Genomic DNA, 22,693 nt, shown 5'->3' on the forward strand with positions numbered 1-22,693 from the left:
TTAAAACTGGAAAATAATGACGTTGTGTTGATTAAACGCCAAGGCACATAGCCTGAACGAAGATTTTGCAGCGTCCAGCCTAATTCCATAATAGAGCGTAATTGAGATTGGCCATGTTGTAACATTAGCAAATCTCTGTCTATCACATCAAAGGCAGAGGATACAATATTGTCCAAAGAATATATTCTGGAAGACAGAGTCGTTAACCCATTGTCTACCACAGAAAGTGATTTCTCCAAATTAATACGATCAATTTCTCGTATTTTTTCAGCAGTTTCAATTTGCTTTACTTTCCAAGCCTCGTTGTAAGCAGCATAGATGCTGGTCGCTATGAAACGCTTCTGACGCTGTTTGCGTGGTCCAAGAATGAAATCGCGCAAATCAGCACCATCTTTTAATAAAGACAAGTGTTGCTTAATTTCAGCCAGTGTGGATGTAGTTAGCCATTCTAGGCAGAGTTTCCCTACACTGTATGTTGTTATTATCCCTGGATGTCGTCTCTGGGAATATCTTGAGTCTAATCTGGTCATTTTTAAACCCTGTGTTTTATTCAGGAATCTATCTTGACAGCTATTTGTGTCTGTAGGCCAGATTAACCACTTTTTCCAATCAGGATGTGTTCTGTTGAAATTTAAAATTTGTGACACGTCTAACTCAATATCTGCTGTTACATTTTCAGGTATTGGCTTTGGTATAGACGGTTTTTTAAGGTCTTTGGGCCCGATTCACAGAATGAACTTACTACTTTTGGCATTCACAGAATGCACTTACTACTTTTGGTATTCACAGAATGAATTTACTCATTTCGGTATTCACAGAAGTTAGGACTACTAACTTTAGGACTCCTAAATGCCTTCTGTGAATACCGAAAGTCTTAAAATTAGGATTTTTCTCTATTTGGTAGTAGTAAAGTTAGGACTACTAACTTTAGGATGCCTAAATGCCTTCTGTGAATACCGAAAGTCTTAAAATTAGGATTTTTCTCTATTTAGTAGTAGTAAAGTTAGTAGTCCTAACTTTACTACTACTAAATAGAGAAAAATCCTAATTTTAAGACTTTCGGTATTCACAGAAGGCATTTAGGCATCCTAAAGTTAGGAGTCCTAACTTTACTACTACTAAATTGAGAAAAATCCTAATTTTAAGACTTTCGGTATTCACAGAAGGCATTTAGGCATCCTAAAGTTAGTAGTCCTAACTTTACTACTACTAAATAGAGAAGAATCCTAATTTTAAGACTTTCGGTATTCACAGAAGGCATTTTGGCATCCTAAAGTTAGCAGTCCTAACTTTACTACTACTAAATTGAGAAAAATCCTAATTTTAAGACTTTCGGTATTCACAGAAGGCATTTAGGAGTCCTAAAGTTAGTAGTCCTAACTTCTGTGAATACCGAAATGAGTAAGTTCATTCTGTGAATACCAAAAGTAGTAAGTGCATTCTGTGAATGCCAAAAGTAGTAAGTTCATTCTGTTAATCGGGCCCTCAGATCTTAGCTAGGCCAAGACAAGATGTTAGGTGTATTGTGTCATTTAAAAATAACATTTGTTCAGGTATCATGCAGGTTCTAAACAGTGCTTCAATGCCTTGCACCTGCCAATCTTTTGTACCCCAAATCGTTTTCGTTTCAATATTATTTTTCCAATAATCAAAACCAAATGTCATCATTTTGTCATAAAATGCTTCTGAATATATCAATTTAGAATTTGTCAGCATTGTTTTCATTCCTGTTTTATCTAACAGTTTGTAATAAAACGTTTCTGCATCACTGGTGTTAAACCCTGAGAAGTATTTGAATTTCTCAAAAAATGCTTTAGAACTGCTTTTAGGTGGTGTAGAACAATGTTCCCATTGATTATACATAAAAACATTTCTAGGCTGTGCAGATTTATGCAAGTAATGATCCCCATAGTGGGTGTAACAGAATAACTGCTCATAACTAGATGAACCTTGTAAATAATCATGATCTGTGAATCTAGCTGACATTACTAAATCAGACATCATGTCATTAATACTGTTAAAGTCCCAATCATCAGAGAATGTACTTGGTGTCACAAAGTCACTTAAGGAAACCTTTAGTTGATGAGGATACTTCAGGATTTCGACCGGACCATAGATCTCATAGTCTGTTTTCTCCCATACTACCCCACCAGGTATTGGAATTGCTGTGACATTTACTGTTGACAGTTCTCTTTTCTTCACGTGGGATGATCTGTGTGGTTTCAGGACTAGGTTGATGTTCTGACTTGCTGTGTCCATTGTAATATATTTTCCTTCAATGAATTTTCCCAAACACAGTACCATGATGAGCCAAAGCAGGAGGAAAAATACACCTAGACCGAACCAGAACTCTAGCCAAGGGGAAATAAGGTAGATTTCCTTCAGTTGATGAAAGAGTTCCGTTGCTTTTTCTTTAAAAGACTTTTTTGTTTCTGGCATCACTTCGGGGTCGTTTAAATCTTCAGAGAAGTTGTCGAAGTTGATGAAATAACCAGAGGCAGTTCTGTCAATTGATGGGATTGTTCTTTCAATTTGTCTCTCTGTAGCACTTTCTGATGCCACATTGGTGTAGACTGGTGTTGTTTCATGACGAACTGTTTCAATCTGTGTTTCAAGAGGCACGAGTTCCATGGCATTATTGCATAGTCCTTCATTGTGCACTGCAGGCTGATCGAATGTGATTAGTCTTTCAGTTTGAACCTCTTGGATTGTTGCAAGTTTGGGTATTCTGTTGTTTCTTGGGAGTCCACTGGGCCTACTGTTGATTATAGGCCACATGCTTGTGGTTTTACCAGATCGATAGACACGACTCTGTTCTCCTTTTTACCAGCAAGGGGCGGTAGCACAACTGATCTTGTTCCGGTGACTGCCAAGACAGGTACTGCTTTTCTGTAAGAAGGCCCAAATTCCTTCTTCACCGCGATCTTTTCTCTGACTAGATCCCCAATCTTTGGGATCCAGACAGGCCTTGCTGGGGCTGTTGCGGGTGGTGCCTCGTCAGTGGTACTTGGCTGTTGCTTTAACTTTATGTTGCTTAATGATTTTCTTGTTTCATTCAGTTCCTGTAAAACAGCCAAACGGTCTTTTACATCAAACTGCGTTGTTTCTTCTTGTACCACTGACATCTGACTATCGAGGTCCTGAACGTTCATTCTAATTCCGAACAATAGTTCGTATGGGCTGAAACCTTTTAGAGAATTTCTTGGCATGTTGTTAAGACTAGTCTGGACACTTATTAAATGTTTGACCCACCCAGCGCCTGAACCTAATACCTTCGTTGTTATAGATTGCTTTATGTCACGTTTTTTTCTTTCTACCACACTATTCCCTTTGGGGTGCGACGGACAAGAATACCGCAACCCAATTCCCATGCTAGCCATGGCCTCCTTATAAGCTCGAGAGCTGAAAGCAGGACCCTGGTCAGAATGGAACGTGGTAATTGCGTATGTGCCGATAAAGACTCGCAAATCTTTTATAACCGTTCTAGCGTCAGCCGAGCGCTGGAGGCCTCATTTTTTAAGTGCTCTTCGTCTTTTAAAATTAATAGGACGCAGGGTGGGGTGTAGGCAGCGTTACGCTCTTTCTGACTGGTAGCCGGTAGCAAGGTTCGCTACTGCGATCCCTATTACAGTTTTCACAGTTGTTTGCATATATTTGGTGTTCTACACTCATTCCCGGCCACCAGAATACTGATTGTAATTCAGTCAGTGATTCCTTGATCTCTCTGTGCCTTAGACCCAAACCCATGTGTGCGTCTGCTATTAAAAATATTCTCCTGTTCATGTTTGGAATTACTCTATCCCCCACTCCAGGGATTCGAGCAAAAGGAACGGAGTTTGCATCGATTATGTATGCATAATTGAGTGGATAGTTTACGGGTAGTGCTGCACAGTCGCCTTTTACGGTCGTTTTTACTGTCAGCATGGTTTCCCCGTCTATGTACTTATCTGTATGTTTTTTTGTGGCTACGGAAGCCGGGTTAGTTGCTTCCGCTTTGGCTGTATTAGCCAATGAATTCCCTGCAACGTGAACGCCATCACGCTGAAGACTCTGTGCGTGAATCACGTGAGTCTTTTGTAGTTCTTTGTGTAAAAGAGCTACTTCGTTCCAGAGCAATTTATGCTTTATTGTGGCACCTGTGTCATCTTTGTAGTCGTTTTCGATCCAACTCTGCAGTTTATTGTTGTAAAAGTTGACGCAAAAATGAGAATCGCACACTATAAGTGTGGGGAATTCGCGTTCTGCATTTTCGAGCGCCATCTTTAAAGATCTGATTTCAGTTCTTTGAGCCGAACAGTACTTTACTGATTCGGTTTTTGTTATTTTCGGTCTGAATTTACCGCACAGCCAACGACCTTTAATGATCGCACATGCTGCATCGTAGGATTTTCTCTCTACGTTGAAATGCTGTACAAAGCTATCTGTATAGATTATACAGGTGTATTGTGGGAGAGGCAGGATTTCGATTGGCAGAGGATATTCTTCTTCATATTCTAAATCATTCAGTTCTTCAAATTGCGGGGCGAAATAGTATTTCACGTCTTCCGCTCCTAGAGAATCTATACACTGTATCCATTTCGGATCCAGTGACACTGTAGGCAGGTTTACCGGGCTGAATAGCGCTTCGAAGGCGGATTCCGCTGTAAGGATATTAATCCGTTTGCCGTGTGCTAGTTCTCGTTCATTTGCTAATGCGATTTGCACTGCGTTCACAGTTCTTTCTGTGTGACTGAATGTTTTTTCTGCTTGTGTGTACAAGTGAGATTTAATTGAAATAGGTACCTTTTCTCCCTCATTAGAGGTCAGGTACGTAAATCCGCATCTTCCTGGGATGACTCGGATTACAAGATCACGTGTGTTGTCACGTGTATCTAATTTAGTTTTTGCTAACATGTCTGTTTGCAGTGATCTCAAAATTTCTGTGTGTTTTTGAGTCCAATTGATTTGTTTTAAATCAGGTTTAATTAGTTCGTAGAGAGGTTTAACCCTCTCTGCGTAATTTAGGATGTAAGTTCTTCCGAAATTCAGAAAACCTAGTATTGATTGTAAATTCTTCAGCGTTTTTGGAGCTTGGAGTACAGCGCACTTCTCTAAGAAGTTGTCCGCTAGGCTTTTCCCTTCACTTGATAATTCGTACCCTAAGAACAGTACTGTCAGATGGGCAATTCGGGACTTTTTAAAGTTGAATTTGTAACCCTCTGCTGCGAACCCAAGTATAATGGTGTTCACTCTCTTCAAGTGAGTATCCAAGTCGTCGTCTGTGAGATAAATATCATCTACGTAAGACAATGCTTCATCATCATAGATTTGTAGTAACTCTGTTACCCTAGCTGAGAATAGTCCTGGGCTGTTCTTGAACCCCTGTGGGAGTCGACAGAATTTTTTCTGTGACCCAAATGCAGAGAAAGCGGTCAAATATCTGCTTTCTGGTGCAATGTTTTGACAAAAGAAACCATTAGAAATGTCTAATGTCGTTTTATATTTTTTCCTAACTATGTTATTCATTAGGGCTGCACTATGCGAGTTTTGTACTGCAAAAGTTTTGCAACATGTATTAAGGTGTCTGTAGTCCAAAACTAGACGATATGAATTGTCTGGCTTGGAGACAGGAAACAAAGGATTGTTCATTTGAGAGGTGCATGTTTCAATCACCCCCTGGTACTCAAGTTGATCTAAGATCTCCCTGACTTGTTTTTTAGCTTCTTGCTTTATGGGATACTGCCGTTGGGCAGTTGGTTCACTTTTTAGTTGGATTTTGTGAGGCGGTGAATCCTCATCCCATCCTACATGATTTTTATATAATGCAGGTGCCTGGGCTACTGCCCATTTCCTTGCATATGTGTATTTTTTGTGAATCGGTATGTGATTCGAGAAGGCAGGCATAATCACTTCTTCGCCACGAGGGCACTCCCTGACAAACTCCGGGGGCCAATCTTTTTCAGCTAACAGAATATCATAGCCTTTTGAGAGCTTATCCCAAAATAGACCCTTAATTTTCCTAGTCTTATCACCCTCTATACGCAATGTTATTTCGTATATTTTATGGGGTTCGCTAAGTCTGGTGTCGGCAGTTTCAACCTGAATGTATTCATTCGTGTCCACTGTCTCCAGATGACTCATCAAGATCTTGCGCGCTATACTGATTTCTGCTGCACTGTCCAACATTGTCAATGCCCACTCCCCGTTTTTCAACTGTGTCCTCAGTATTCTCGGCATGGTTGATTACTCTAATACTGGCTACCTTCTTTTTCTGAAATTGAGATTTCTTATTTTGAGCAGGTTCCTTGTCTTTGGACTTGGTGTGCTCTCCTGGGTCTGACCGTCCTCTTCTTTCCGAATTCTGTGGAAGAGATCGAGAGGGACGTGTATCAATACTTTGATATCTATCAGGTTTTTTTAGATTATCCCTATTTCTAAGGTTATATCTTTTCTCAGAGGGCTCCCGTTGGGGAGACTGGCGTTCTCGAGTCGGAGTTCTTTCCCTCCGTCGAGGAGACCTTCCTCTGGACTGGAAAACTTTTTCCTTGGGAGTGGATTGTTTATTTCCATCCCAGCTCTTTTTAGGAGTGTTTGAATTATTTTTAATAAATAATTTTTCAGGATTTTCGAGCAGTTGGGGTTTTACTGGTTTTCCACCCAAGCTGTCTCTACCTAATTCTTCATAGCATTTTTCTATGATTTTTGCAAGCTGAACAGGATCTTTTATATCTGTTTCCCTCAACTTCTGGCGGATCGCCACAGATGCTGCTTCTCCCTTTATGTTGGCTAATAATATAGCCGAGACCTGCTTGAAGTCTTTCAGTAATTTCATACCTAGATTTAAAGCGGGCTCTGGACCGAATTCATTTTGAATCTGTTTTAGCACTTCTGGTATTACAGCCATAGACGGAACACCGTGTGTTTTTGTGTAAATGGAAGCAAAGACTGTACCCCAAGTGTCGCAGTCCTCCACGTGTGGTGCGATTCCCATAGGAAGGCAGATGGTCAAGATTCTGTGTTTCTCAATAGGGGTAGTATCAGGAAATACTGCCTCTATTTGAGTGATTTTCTGGGCTAACCAGAAAGGAATTTGTTCCCGTTTTACGGGTGTTTTACCAAGACATGACTGTATGTTCTGTGGTGTAATTTTATTTGTGTTCCCCTGGTGAGGGGTCAGCTGGTGTGAATTAACAGCTGGCTGGACTGTTGCAGTCCGCATTACATATTGGACTAATTGCCTATGTATTTTTATTAATGTGTTTAGCTGTGCTAACAGCTCTTCCTTAGACATTTTTGCAATGTCAGGATGTGGTGTGTAGCTGGCTAGAACCGGCCACGTGGCTTCTGGTCTACCTAGTGGACCGAGCCTAGTTATGTGATCATTGTGTTTTAGGGCGCCATTAAACCAGAGCAGGTGCTCTTGAAATTTAAGTGGAATTTCAATCTCCTCGAAAGGAGCGTACTCTTCCGGAGGTTTCTCTATTTTGTAATAGTGAAACTCTTGTGTTATAGCGTTTACCGCTGGAAAGTTTATCCATGAATAGAATACCTCTGTCTGCCGATACTCGTGAGCCTCTATCACGAAAATTACTGTACCACCTTGAGGTGTCAGTCTGTTTTCTATAAGTTTTAAAGTTATAGATCTTCTTAACTGGACCGGGATGATAATAGCACCCGGGTCTGTGTATTCGGGACCTTGCTGAGTCGCATCTGCTGCGGCCCCAGTGGTGCCGTTGTTTTCTACTGACATTGTATAAATGCAGATTTTGCAGAGTAGGTCTCCAAGGAGACAAAGATTAGGTGCACAATATTTTGGAACACTGTATCCTTCAACGTTGAATAAACCAGAGCTTTACATAGGAATCTCTTCCTACTATGGTCGGGCGGATTTTAACCTTTCACCCACTCCAGACGTCTATTGGAGTATTTACGGGAGAAAGGGGTGTGAAATATGCACGACTGAGTTACTCTACAAGTCTTGCGTTAGTTTATCGCCTTACCAAACGTTAGGGCGCCATGCAGTGTAGTTCCTAGTTTCCCACTAGGCCCTGCACATTGGAATAACATAAACAGTAGTATCGACGTGGAACTGCTTATATTCCAGGCCTCCACTGACTATGCTAAACTTAATTGGGTTGTGTTACCAACTAGCTCAGAGTCACTGGAAACTTTCTTCTCTGCATAGGAAGTGATCAGCTTCCTTGGCACAGACAAGAAGGGATTCAGTTTTCCAACAACCGTGCAACATGACAACTTTGCTCCTCAGATCAAGAGTCGATCTCTAGGGTCGTGTGAAACAATAGACATAGATTTCACTCAGTCAGTCTAGTGCAGTTTACTTTCACGAGATGTAGAGAATAGAGAGACGGGCGTGTATCAATAAAGGGTTAACATTTATTGAACAGTCTTTCTTCTCGTACAAGAGAAATGTATTGCCACAATTGCAATAATTGTTATTATAAAAAGTACGTACAGTAAGATAAGTATTGCGAAATAGAACTGTAAAAGCATTGATATGGTTTCTTAGCCATACAATGGTTTAAAAGTAATAAAACATATATACAGTCATATATACATTAGGCTAACATACTCAACTGGTGCTTCTAACTAAGCCTACCCCAGTGTGCCTGACCTAAGCCTAACACGTGAAAGGGGGAGTAAGTAAGTAGCTTTAAGTTAAGTTGGTTTTGCCAAGGTTTGTTTCAAGAATTCTCGTCTAAGGGTTTAGTCAACACCATACCTCTGAATAGAATGATGGAGGATTGGTATCTCCTTCAGGGGTCTCTCTCGATATCCCAGTCACCCGCGAGGGTAAACCGGAAGCGCCGGGACTGGATTTCTCTGCACGAGAAAGGCAGCGGCTCTCTTCAGCGCGTCGAGGAAGGAGGGGTGACAGCGTCCGTGGGCAGCTGGAATCTGCTGGATGTCTTCGCAGAGGGACGACTGTTCAGCTCCTTAAGCGTACTGCACCATAGGTCGCGCTTTAGCGGCGATAATGGTAATCAGCAGCTTCACCACCACAGGATAGCAGGCTGCAGCGACAGAGTGCTAGTTGTTACCAACACAGGGTCATGCAGGCAGCTGGCATCAGCAACAGTAGCTTGCAGCTCACCTTGCTTAAGGCAACGTTGGTAATATGTATACCTGACAGGTGCCGGGTTTGACGCAAGTTTGCTGGACATAAGACGTCAATTAAAGATGTCACTAGGAAGTGACAGTTATCAGTTGCTCATTAGAGTTCCATTACTAATCAAAACATAGCAAGCGGGGATTTCCAGGTTTGCTAAGTTTTTATCTTGTTGAAGAACTCGGAGTGTTATCTAGGAATATCAGATAGTGACTGCTGCTCTGTCATTGCACTAATTGGTCGCAAAGGAAGTAGCAGAGAGTCATGCTGGAATGTGGCTCTGTTCGTGTGAGGCCAGAGATGACTTTTCAGAAAATCGCACTTGAACGGTTATGCCAATATAGGGAATAAATGGATTTATAGCCGAATAGGGGCATAAGGTCACAGTATCGATCAGGAACCTAGATAAGCACGCAACAGGATTGTGCTGATTTTGCAGTGTTTTTCGATTTTTGGGGGTGTTCATGGGGAGGGACAGGCCATGTGGCTGGTGGCCATTTTGAGTGCAGCTACAGGCACTGGCCATGTGCTGGGAAGCAAGTGGCCATTTTGAATGCAGGCTTTGTTGTTAGGCCTCCAACCATTTTGCCTACTTTTCAACCTTTATTTATGCACAGGGGTAGTGAGTCTTGCATGGGCCTAGTCTTTCTGTGGGTTGTCTTGAACTTAAACATCATGGAGGGCATGGATGGAATGGGATTGTGCTGATTTTGCAGTGTTTTCCGATTTTTGGGGGTGTTCATGGGGAGGGACAGGCCATGTGGCTGGTGGCCATTTTGAGTGCAGCTACAGGCACTGGCCATGTGCTGGCAGGCAAGTGGCCATTTTGAATGCAGGCTTTGTTGTTAGGCCTCCAACCATTTTGCCTACTTTTCAACCTTTATTTATGCCCAGGGGTAGTGAGTCTTGCATGGGCCTAGTATTTCTGTGGGTTGTCTTGAACTTAAACATCATGGAGGGCATGGATGGAATGGGATTGTGCTGATTTTGCAGTGTTTTTCGATTTTTGGGGGTGTTCATGGGGAGGGACAGGCCATGTGGCTGGTGGCCATTTTGAGTGCAGCTACAGGCACTGGCCATGTGCTGGCAGGCAAGTGGCCATTTTGAATGCAGGCTTTGTTGTTAGGCCTCCAACCATTTTGCCTACTTTTCAACCTTTATTTATGCCCAGGGGTAGTGAGTCTTGCATGGGCCCAGTCTTTCTGTGGGTTGTCTTGAATTTAAACATCATGGAGGGCATGGATGGAATGGGATTGTGCTGATTTTGCAGTGTTTTTCGATTTTCGGGGGTGTTCATGGGGAGGGACAGGCCATGTGGCTGGTGGCCATTTTGAGTGCAGCTACAGGCACTGGCCATGTGCTGGCAGGCAAGTGGCCATTTTGAATGCAGGCTTTGTTGTTATGCCTCCAACCATTTTGCCTACTTTTCAACCTTTATTTATGCCCAGGGGTAGTGAGTCTTGAATGGGCCTAGTCTTTCTGTGGGTTGTCTTGAATTTAAACATTATGGAGGGCATGGATGGATTGGGATTGTGCTGATTTTGCAGTGTTTTTCGGTTTTTTTGTGCTGTATAACTGAATTGATGTTCCTCTGTCTTCCATTTTTTTTAGGTGCACAAGACTCAAGAGAACCACCAGTGCCAGGAAGAAGTCCTGCAGCGGTGTGTGTTTGCAGCATAACGTCACGCGACGTCACGTCTGGCCTCAGACAACTCTACAATTCGTGCAACTGCGACCTGCTGTCTGACCTGCTCTGAAGAAGATGGCCCCAAAGAAAGGTCTCCGTAGCTCCTCTAGCAAGAAAGTTGCTAGTAAGGAGCAGAAGAAGCAAGTTACCAAGGAGGCTGGTGTGCCACCCGCCACGTTTTTTGGGAGAAAAAAAATAAAGTACGCCTGCAGCAGCAGGATCTGCTGGGGACCAAGCTGGGAGCAGCACCCCTGCTCTATTGGGTTCAGTGCCTCCACCACCACGCCAACTTAAGTCAAAGCCCTTGAGTGCTTCAGAGGCAGTCAGTGTACTTCTCCAATCACCATCGACCAGTGATGTTGGCTCATCGCAAGAAAGTAGCAGCAATGTCCCTGAATCAACACAGGTTGTTGTAACTCATCTGACAAGTGTTGAACAACCACAGCCGCAACAACAACACCATGTGCAAGTACACGCCCAAGTACATGTGGAAGGAGAGGCAGCAAAAGGAGATGCGCAAGCAAAGGTGCATGGAGGTTCACAAGTGCCCACAATAGTTGTTCCTCCCGAAGTAGGGGCACATCAGGAAATCGACAATGAAGCCGAGGTATCATTGGAAGCCACTCCTCCTGATGATCATTCATTGTCTTCCACATCCCTAGCAAGGAAAAGATCAAGGGGGGTGTCTACATCTTCTTCAAGCCCACCTCGTTCTGATGCAAGTGATCTGTCTTGGGAACAACAACTGCGGTCTGACAGTGAGGCACACCATGATCTGACACAGGTACCTAAGCGTAAAAGGAAGGTCGTCCAAAAACTCATAGCTATGGAGTGTGATGAGGCTCAACAAGAAGTGACAGATACTGCTGGTGATGAAGCCTCTCACGATGACGACGAGCCAGTCATCACAAAGGTCACTGCAGCCCCACCGGGCATGCAGCAAAGAGACGTTTTGACCCTATCCCGAGAAGCTGCTGAGCGTGATGATGATGTCGACGAGGAGGCAATGGAAATGGAATCATTAGATTTGGAGTTAAGTAGTACACCAAAACCTACCGCTTCCATATTTCTTCCTCGCAAGAAGGTACCCACCTCGACCTCAATTCGTGGTGGTGAAAGTGCAAAACGTACTGAAGTTCGGCAATCCACATCCTCCACTTCATCTGGCATTAGCAGCAGGACCACCACCACCAGTATCGCCTCCTCCTCCGGCCCCCAAAGACATTTCAAGTCTCCAGTTTGGGACTTCTTTAGTGTTTGCCCAAAAAAGGAAAACGTAGCCATTTGTAGCATTTGTAAGCTTCGAGTTAGTCGTGGTAAGTTTGGTACCAACTATGGTACCGGAGGCCAGAGAGGTCATCTTAGGAGAACGCACGATGTCCAATGGTTTGCGCACCTACACGCGATCAAGGAAGCCCGAATTGCACGCAATGAAAACGTTGATTTTTCATCTGATGATGACGAGGAGGAAGAAGACAATTCAAACACTTCACTTACACCCAGTACCCCTGTCAGCAGCACACCCCATGTGAGCCACACTAAGAGTGTGGGAGAGAGTGAGACATCAATGCGGAAAAGTTCATCAGCGAGCGTAACTGGGTCGAAGATATCATCATCATCCCGTAAATCCTTGGTCCAGGGCAACATTAAAAAGATGTTGTTTACAGAAGCGCAATATGAACGCAACCACCCAATGACGCGTCTGTATAACACTAAGCTGGCTAAAATGCTAGCTCTGGACCTTCTCCCTTTTTCTTTTGTAGAAGGGGTTGGTTTTCTAGAATTAGTGGCAGCGCTCTGCCCTAAATGGAAGGTTCCTAGCCGGTTCTATTTTGCCCGAGTTGCGGTTCCAGCACTACATGAAGATGTTCTGAAGGTGATTGGGGCAGCTTTGCAGAAGAGTGCTGTTCACACTATACATCTGACAAGAGACATGTGGACCAGTGGCGCAGGCGCTGATTACATGTGCATCACTGCACACTGGGTCTCTTTTTCAGGGGCTAAAGCAAAGCTAAACACAGGTGTTGACACGAACATTGTTTTTAAAGCTGCTCGGAAACATGCAACACTAGCCATGTTTGGTTTGGAGAAACGTCACACAGCAGAAAACATTTTGGATGTCTTTAACACAAAGGTCCTTAACTGGCTGTCCCCACTAAAACGCCGGGTTGGTTATGTTTCCACGGACAATGGCGCCAATATAGTTAAGGCCATGAGGGACGGTGACTATTTCAGAGTGCCGTGTTTGGCGCACTGTATAAACCTGGTTGTCCAAAAATTCTTGGCTAATAAAGCCAGTGCAGCGTACAGTGTATTGGACAACTGCCGAAAAATGTGAAAGCATTTCAGCCATTCTTTTAAGGCCCGGAAGCAGCTGAGGAGCCTGCTATATCAACGTAAAATGCCAGTGAAAGCACTCATCCAGGAGGTGGTAACACGTTGGAACTCAACCTTCTACATGCTTGAGCGTCTGTATGAGCAGTATACGGAACTCGATCAATATTTCCTTACAGAGGGTACAGAGGAGCGGAGGATGGGTGGGCCGCAATGGAACATAGTTCAAGGCCTGACACGCATGCTTCGTCCTTTTGAGTTCTTCACGCGTGCAGTCAGCAAGGAGGACTCTAATTTGGGAAAAGCTATCCCATTGTTGTACATGCTGGAGGACCAACTGAAGGAGGTGTGTTCTGTGTTTGAAAAAGATGACAAAAACCAAGACTCTTTGCTTCTGGCTGAGCAATTATTAGAGCTCCTACAAGGTGATGAACGTCTTAAAAAGATCCACTCAGAACAGCATTACATTTGTGCTACTATTCTGGATCCACGCTACAAAAAGGCGCTGGCAGGCCAAGCATTCTTTCCTTTTGATGATGAACATGTTCCAAAGTACAAACGTTGGCTAGCCTTGTCAGCCAAGATGTTTGAAAGAGAACGGCTGGAAATTGAAGGAAATGGCAGTACATCAGCAGGCCATCCCCAGTCAAAACAATCCACTTCTGCACCTGTGGCTGTGGCACAAGTGACCTCTCAGCCGTTAAAGACACCGGCAACCGGATCATCTGCACGAAACACAACAGAAACATTGGAGGCTGAAGAGGATTGGCTAGCTCTGCGTGGGTTTGGTTCTCAAAAGGTCAGAGGCACAGCAAGAGCTAAGCAAAGTGGAGGAACCTTGGATGAGGACCTTGAGTCGATGGTGAAGGACTATCTGAATGACTCAACAGAGGTCTATGTTAATTCTGACCCATTGGCGTATTGGCATGGGAAAAAAGAATTGTGGCCACAGCTCACCAACCTGGCTTTAAACTACTTGTCTTGCCCACTCGCAAGCGTGTCTTCTGAACGGGTTTTCAGTGCTGCTGGTGGCATTGTAACTCCCAAACGGAGCCGCCTCTCACCCAAAAATGTGGAGAGGTTAACAATGATCAAGATGAATCAGCACCTCATACCACCAGATTTCAGAGTACGAGAGAGCGTGCCGGATGAAGAGGAGGTGGCCTGCAACATAGATGAGGGAATTTCTACTCTGTCAGGTGACACTGAGCTCACCCTGCCTGAATTCGCAGAGTATGATGACGAAGCCTTATTCTCATTCCTGGACCGTGATACCGAGCCCTGAAAATGAGACAACGAATCAATAACTTTCTTTTTCGTCCCTATTCACTTTTATTCCTGTGTGTCTGTCTTTCTTTGTTGTGCACAGTTAATATATTTCAAACTTTAATCAGATAATCACAAAATCAAGCCCATCAGCAGAACTGTCTTCGCTGGTTTGCTAATTGATTTGAAGTTGCAGCAGTCTGCATTCCTCAGGTTCACAAGTTCAGAAGAACATGCTCCTCTATCCTCCTCCTCCAGACTCCTATTTCCATCAAACCAGAGGGCTGGTTTACGCCCAATGAAGAAAGACTCAGCACTTGTGGGGGTGTTGTTGTACCTCTTTGCAGGTGAGTTGACGGCTCTGGGACCATTGTTGGGAAGCTCTAATACCGGATAAAAGTGTTTTGGACCAAATCCCAGGCGGAATTTTTTTTGTGTTTTTGATGACTTGCTTGCCTTTGAGGTGCTCTTAGGGGGGGTTCCGTCTGTTTGTGGGTGAGTTTCGTGGTCTGGGAGCACTGCTGGGACACTCTAATCTTGATTGCATTTGCTTTTCAGGAAATCCGTCGTGGCAACCCCGACTTATGGCCTAGCTACGCAGCGCGTTTGGACCGAAGGCCGAGAAATATTGCAAGTATGAGATTATGCTTTTGGCCTGTTTGGGGGTGTTATGCTTCTTGGCGGGTGGGTTGGCGTGTCTTGGGGCATTCCTGGGAAGGTCTAATACCGGGTAGAAGTGGTTGGGACAAAATCCTCGCGGAAAAGCCTTTTGGCACTTTTTGTAATTTAGGGTTCGTTAGGGTTAGCCCTAGCAGCAGGATTGCATGTGTTTCGGGGTGTTCTAGATTTTTGCAACTGAGTCCTGGGGTCTTAGAGCACTCGTGAGAATGTGTAATTTTGGTTGCAAGTCATTTGAAGAAAATCCATGGTGGTAAAGGGGGGATTTGGCATAGTTAAAGAAAGCCTTTGCCACTATTCTTAACTTAGGGTTCGTTAGGGTTAGCAGTATTTCTATTGCATGTGTTTGAGTGGGGGGGATTTCGAGTCTTGGAGCGATGCTGGCTATGGCTACTTTTGCTTGGTTGCTTGCAAGTGGTTTGAATGCAATCCACGGTGGGTAAGGGGTAATTAGGAAGGGGGTACTTCGGCCTACTTTTACTTTCAAAGTAAGTTTTGTCACCAGTTTTCTGCTAGGCCTCGTTTTTTGAGATTTGATTGGGGGTCTTCTACATTTTTGCGACTGGCTTTAGTAAGGGTCTGGGTGGGAGCACTGCTAGGAAGATCTAATTTTGTTCTAAAACACAGTTTACAGTACACCTAGCTTGAGGGGCAAGATCCGCTACATTAATTTGCCCATACTTATTTATCCTTCAAAAAGTGACTCAGAGTACGCACTTTCAAAAATATTGTACTGTCTACTAGGAAAATCAAATTGTGACTTTTTGCACTCCACAGCCTACATACCTTATATTTATTTATCAGTGGTGTTGTAATATTATATCACTTCCTGTTTTTCGTTGAATAATTACAGGCCGGGTTTCAGTCTCTGCAATGGGGAAAAAAGGATGGAGTCAGGCTTCACAGTAGCGAGCCACAATTCAGCATCAGGCAGGCAGTGGACAGGGTGTCTTCTGGTGACCAACATCGATGGACGAAGCGTCGGCTGCAATGGAGGAGTGCCGCTAATAGGAGGATTTTTTTTCTGCAGGCAACTTACTTACCACTTCCAACAGGACCACTACAACCACATAGATACAGTATCCCTTGCCTTTTTCTCTGACTGTGACTGCATTTCTTGGATCTCTCTCTGCTTCTAAATTGATCCCTTAACACATCACTTAGTCCACTCCACTATCACATCTGCACCACACATAGTCATTTGTAAGTGCTCCTACGTAATTCGCAAGTCGCAGCACGCCCCAGGCCGTAGAGGACTGGGATGGCCCCAATGATGAAGCATGTCACCAAGGGGCAACCCTGGTGAGTGAGGGGACACCTAGAAAACAAGCAATTTCTCCTTTTCTATCTACTATACCTTCCAGACCAACCCCACTGAGTGTTGTTGTGAATGGATTTATAGTGACCAGCAAGGCTCTCGGGTATCTGGCTAAGTACAGAGACCTTATGTTGAATATCGTTATCAATAATTCCACACAGGCCCTGTACTGTCGCATTCTTTCTTCCACAGTTGTCGAATGTACTACTTACTTTTCACTGACATGCATGCAGTAGTGCATGCACTTTCAAAGATTGATGGATAGGTTTGTACCCAAAGAATTGTTTATGTTCCATTGTTTGTCTATGCTGTGCTTTTTTTTACAGGGTGTCTTCTGGTGACCAACATCGATGGACGAAGCGTCGGCTGCAATGGAGGAGTGCCGCTAAAAGGAGGATTTTTTTTCTGCAGGCAACTTACTTACCACTTCCAACAGGACCACTACAACCACATAGATACAGTATCCCTTGCCTTTTTCTCTGACTGTGACTGCATTTCTTGGATCTCTCTCTGCTTCTAAATTGATCCCTTAACACATCACTTAGTCCACTCCACTATCACATCTGCACCACACATAGTCATTTGTAAGTGCTCCTACGTAATTCGCAAGTCGCAGCACGCCCCAGGCCGTAGAGGACTGGGATGGCCCCAATGATGAAGCATGTCACCAAGGGGCAACCCTGGTGAGTGAGGGGACACCTAGAAAAAAAGCAATTTCTCCTTTTCTATCTACTATACCTTCCAGACCAACCCCATTGAGTGTTGTTGTGAATGGATTTATAGTGACCAGCAAGGCTCTCGGGTATCTGGCTACAGAGACCTTATGTTGAATATCGTTATCAATAATTCCACACAGGCCCTGTACTGTCGCATTCTTTCTTCCACAGTTGTCGAATGTACTACTTACTTTTCACTGACATGTATGCAGCAGTGCATGCACTTTCAAAGATTGATGGATAGGTTTGTACCCAAAGATTTGTTTATGTTCACAATTGTTTGTCTATGCTGTGCTATTTTTTCTTGTCTCCCAAAACCTTTCCCAAAAACCCCCGTACCCATCCATTTTTCAAACCCTAACCCTCTTCCCCCGGGCTGTGTGGTTTTGATTGATGTGTGACTAAATGACAGCAATAAATCCACACACTTGCTGGGGAGGATAAGGTGATAGCAACAGGCTGGTGAAGAAATCCGAGGATATATTCTTACTCTGCTTGACAAAGAACCATTGCTAATGTGAAAGAACTTCAACCGAATTAGTAGTTATACTTTACCATTTGTTAGGCTACAATGTGGCACTGTTCTACTGTACTTCTGTCACCTGCTATATTCTCAGTTGTACCGTTGAATTGCTCAGGAGGACAAACCAGATTTCATTTTCTTTTTTTTCATAGGCATGCAACTGCCACTGTGTCACACCACTAGTACCACCGCTATGAGGAAATTTTATCCGACCAAGATTGCCAACCATATTCGCTGTTTCCCGTGGAGCCAGCCCTGGGTCTAGCCCTACTTTCAAACACAAATTACAGGTAAGATAAGCGTTTGGTGGTTTGGGGGTATAATGGAGTATTAGTACGAGAGACGAGAGACTGAAGGTAGTACTACTAAAGTCCTAGGACTCTTGGATTCACTTCGTCTGTGAGAGGCACTTAGTGTTGAAAACATTTGGGCATTTACACTTAAAGGAAGAAAATGGAACTAAACTTTCAGGAAAACAAAGTCAACGTTAAACCCCCACCCACCAGGCAAGCAGTAAGAAACGGGTATGCTCAGATAAAGTTTGAAAAAGTATATTTATATCCCTAACAAAATAATCTCCCGCAAGACCCTCCCTAACCCCAACGATTGTCCTTCAAAAGTCCCCAAAAACCCAACTCCCAATTCCCACCTCCCAAAAGTCTCTAAAAAAGGGGCAAGGGACACTATGGGTGGATGCTGTCAACTTTTTGGGCCAGGGCATCATGCTCCTGGCGGAGCAAGGCGTGCTCTACGCGGAGCCCCTCCAACTGGTTGGAAAAGTGGTGGAGCTCCTGCTGGAGGCGGGACACCATCAGGGTACTGCGGCGCAGGCGTGCCTTCAATGCCTTGTAGGTGCAACGGCTGTGAGAGGAAGCTGTAGCTGTTGTCCTTGCTACTCGGCGGTGGCGTTTGGCTTTGGCAGCCCGGCTCAGTCTGGGTGGACCACTGTGCTGGGTGGCACTGGCAGCCCGTGGGGGAACGGAGGCCGATGCAGACGACGTAGTTGTTGTGGTCGACTGCACACTTTCTTCGTCCTCCAGGGCCACCAGCCGCCGATATTCGGCCACAGTGGCATCGATCCTCCGTTGCCGGGCCGCTCTAGCCAGCTCCTTCCTCCTTGTTCGTTTGGAAGGAGAACCTATATGAAGAAAGAAAGACATAGTCTGTAACCAATGCTCCTTAAGATTAACTCAATCATTCAGCAGAAATGTGTGTTGCACTACAACTAGCAACTTGCAAACGCATTACATAACTATTGAGGCCAGTATCTATCTAACCTCACACTTCTTCATCCTTGCTCTAACATTAGTGGGAGTTTAAGGAACAAATTCTACGAGCACTATGGACTTCCATTGGAGTCGACTATGAAAGTACACCAGTCTTATTCTTCTTCTTGTCTCTTGTTTTGGAAAATTGGTACGTTATCTTCTGCAAGCCGGCATAATGCCAGCGCAGTAAACTTGCACCCGAGAAAAAGAGACGCACGCCATGAGGAGTGACCTAGACTTGCGTTGCGTTACTGTACCCGTCCAGTACATGCAGGTGGTGAAGCTCTTACTTTTCTATTACGGGTGGCACTGAGAATACTCTGTTACAACTCAAGGGCTACTGGTTAATTAATTTAACTTTCACCCAACAGTGGAAATGAGTACTAGAAATGGAAAATTAAAGAAGATAAATAATCTGATTATCTATCACTTCACATGGGATGTTTTTGCTTATATATGGGATGACTTTAGGTGCTTTGCTTTTTATTGAGTGACCAGTGATACATCCACACATGAATGACTGAGTACTACTAAACTTATTAAGAGAGGTAGGGAGTGGCCACCGTAATAACCGGATCTATGCAGTGCTTGCAATACAAACTACTGCTACTATTGATGGTAGTATTTGGACAAAATTAAAAGTTCTTTTCCTTGCCTTTCCTACACTGGAACGGACGTGCGGGTGCAGTGTTACATGCTCTTCAAAGTTACACTTAGTTCATCCACTGACCGTCTACTCTCTCTAGATCATGGGTACTCACAAACTTTCTCTCAGGGGCTACATTTACAGTGTAGTTTGGGGCCAAGGGCCGCACTGGTGGGGGCGGAGTCAGAGGGGGCGGGGCTAAAGCAAAACGATAACTTGTGACCATGAGGTTGCACACAGGTCCCTGCAGCAGATGCCCTCACCCACTGAGCCACCAGACCCAGCATTTACATACATCTCTCTCCCTCCTGCTCTCCCTCCTGCCCTCCCTCTCCATCTCTCTCTCCCTCCTGCCCTCCCTCTACCTCCCCCTCTGTCATCTCACTGTGTGTGTGTCTATCTGTGTCAGCCTTCAGCCCGGGTTGAGACCGCTTCCTCAACGCGCACACACAGACAACAACACCAAAGTACTTAACAGGTCTTTAAAAGACCATTAACATATTATTGAGGCTTTGTTTGTTGTAGCGCCCCTGCTTCTCCACCCTGACAATCACTGCTTGCCCGGCCCCACAGAGGCTTTGTTCTATTTCACCTCTTTTTGGCCTTGCATCTCCACTCTGCTCTGTGGGGGCCGGGGGAGCAGTGATTGTCAGAGTGGAGATGCAGGGGCGCTAACAGGTGAAATACAAAAAAGCCTCTGCTCTGTGGGGGCCGGGGGAGCAGTGATTGTCTGCAAGGTCTGCGCACCGCCAAGGAAGGCTTGCCGGGCCACCACCGGCCCGCGGGCCGTACTATGAGTACCCCTGCTCTAGATACACATATGCTATCTAAGAGTCAGATAGTAGCATGATCCAGGTATATGGACACATACAGTTTCTGTGTCACCCACCCAGGCTGTTGTCCTTCCACCCATCATTGCTTCATCATTCACCCAGCCATGCATCTCATATTCTTGCCTTCCCAGCTAGTCTTCAATCTCAATAAGTAAGGAATATATAAGAGCTTACCTCTGGCCGCCACCACCACCGTCTCAACTCTCACAGCCGCCGCCTCCTCCCCTGAAGAATCGCCCTCCGCCTCCGTGTCGAGCACCACCACCTCCACACTGGCCCCGCCACCAGATGTTCCACCTACAAAGTACATTTAAGAATGTTAGAATAAAGCACTCACTAGTCTTTGGTCTAGGAATGAAGACATGTGAAAACAATGTAATTTGTGACTGTCTACGTTAAAGTTAAAAAAAATGTCCCTTTTTCCAGGGAAGGTTGTCTTGCTGCACTTTTTGGCACAACTGATGAAGGCTGTTTTTTTAACACGCACCATTTTTCTCCACACAGACAGAAGATGGACTTCTAACAACAAGATCAAGTTGAAACCAGGTGAGAGCTCGGCTCGACCACAAGAAATGTCTTCAATTAATCGTCAGCACTAACCACTTTTCCATTATCAGTTAAACGTTTAGTTTTATTATGACTTCATTTTAATAAATGTGTTTACTTTTAATAAAGCTTTTAAACTTAAATACAATCTGTGTATTTTGGTCCAGACTAGAGTGACTGAGCGAAAGGTTTTGCAATTTTTGCAAGCATGAGTCCAGATAGAACACTTCAAAAGACATTATGGACAATCCCAGAGGACTGCACTAAGTTGATAGAGCTATTGCTGACTAGAATCATGGGAGTTTCGCCAACCGTGCAATCTTAGTTAGCTACACAGACAGACTAATAAGAATAATCTAGTAATACCACAGGGAGTCATAGTAGAGGCAGGATAAGAATTTAGATACAGTCTACAAGAAGAGCAAAGACAATTTTGAAAAAAGTCAAATGAGGAACGCTAGGAAAAATAGGTACTAGTCTAAAATGAAAACTTACTGGGGCCAGCAGAGGAGCCCTCGCCTGCCCGATCCTGGCCCTGTTGAACAGCATCCGCCGCCTGCTGCTCCTGTGTCCTCCTCTCGCCCCTGGGGGGAGCTGACGTACAACATGAAAGAAAGAACAGAAAACATGGATGATTGTTGCTTGTCAATGTCAACCAAATCAAACATTTCAAAAGAACAATAACAAAATATTTCAGCGAAATTATATTGATTAGGGTTAGTTTTCATTTATTTGCGGACCTGTGACTTCGAAAGTCACGTAACTCACTAAACAAAGTACTGAAACGTTCACCTAGGACTGGCAGGCAGCAGTCCGCAGGCAAGACGCAAAGTGACAGACAAACTCCATTGTGATTTCAGTCAGATCAGTGACAACACTAACAGTTGCCTGCTACATTACCAGTCATTTAAATAGTCAAACTATCAATCCACCGCCACTATTTTTCTTATTGTCAGGGGTACAAAGGAAGGGGCAGATTTAAGCCCCTTGCGGCTCTTTTGCGCCGTTCTTGCGTGACTTTTGTGACGCAGCAGCTAAACAAAAAAGGGCGCCATGGTGCGGCGTATAATATTATAACAACCTGACGCATTTGGGAGATGCATCCCGTTATAAAGCCCTGCGCCATCAGGGGGCGTTCCGGCGCAAGGGAGGGCATTCCTGCGCTGGAACACATCCTAATAGTGGCTGAGGGAAATCTACAAAATTTCAATCAGTCACCTTTAGGACAATGATGCGTCACACAAACCCTGCACCTGCTTGAAGCAGACGTACGGCTTGACCCAGCATTGGGGAGATAGGGTACCCCAGAGTATTGCTGGAGCTGCGCCATCGTTGCGACGCAACTCCAGCAGTAAAGCTTCGGTGACGTTTTGGGCCCATGGTGCGCCGCATTGCAAATACGGCGCACCATGTTTGGTGGTGGTAGCGGGCCGCACAATTAATGGCGCATCCCTGCTACTTTGCAGGGATGCGACGGTAATTGCAATTCTGCCCCTTAGGGGCATACTTACTTACGAGTTCTGGCGCATCTCCAGAGATGCGCCAGATCAAATGCGTCACGCAAAACTACCCTGGGACACGGCAGATGCGCCTCATTTACAATGCGGCGCACCCTGGCGCAAGGGTAGGCACTTGCGTGACGCATCTCGTCACGTAAGAGCGGCGCATCGCTGGAGTCACGTCGCCAACGCAATGCAACTCCAGTAATGCTCAGGGCCACCCAATACTTAACATGCTGTGTCAGTCCTTTCGCCTGCTTCGAGCAGACATAA

The sequence above is a fragment of the Lissotriton vulgaris genome, chromosome 3_1, assembly GCF_964263255.1.
Source record: "Lissotriton vulgaris chromosome 3_1, aLisVul1.2, whole genome shotgun sequence".
Classification (NCBI taxonomy): domain Eukaryota; kingdom Metazoa; phylum Chordata; class Amphibia; order Caudata; family Salamandridae; genus Lissotriton; species Lissotriton vulgaris.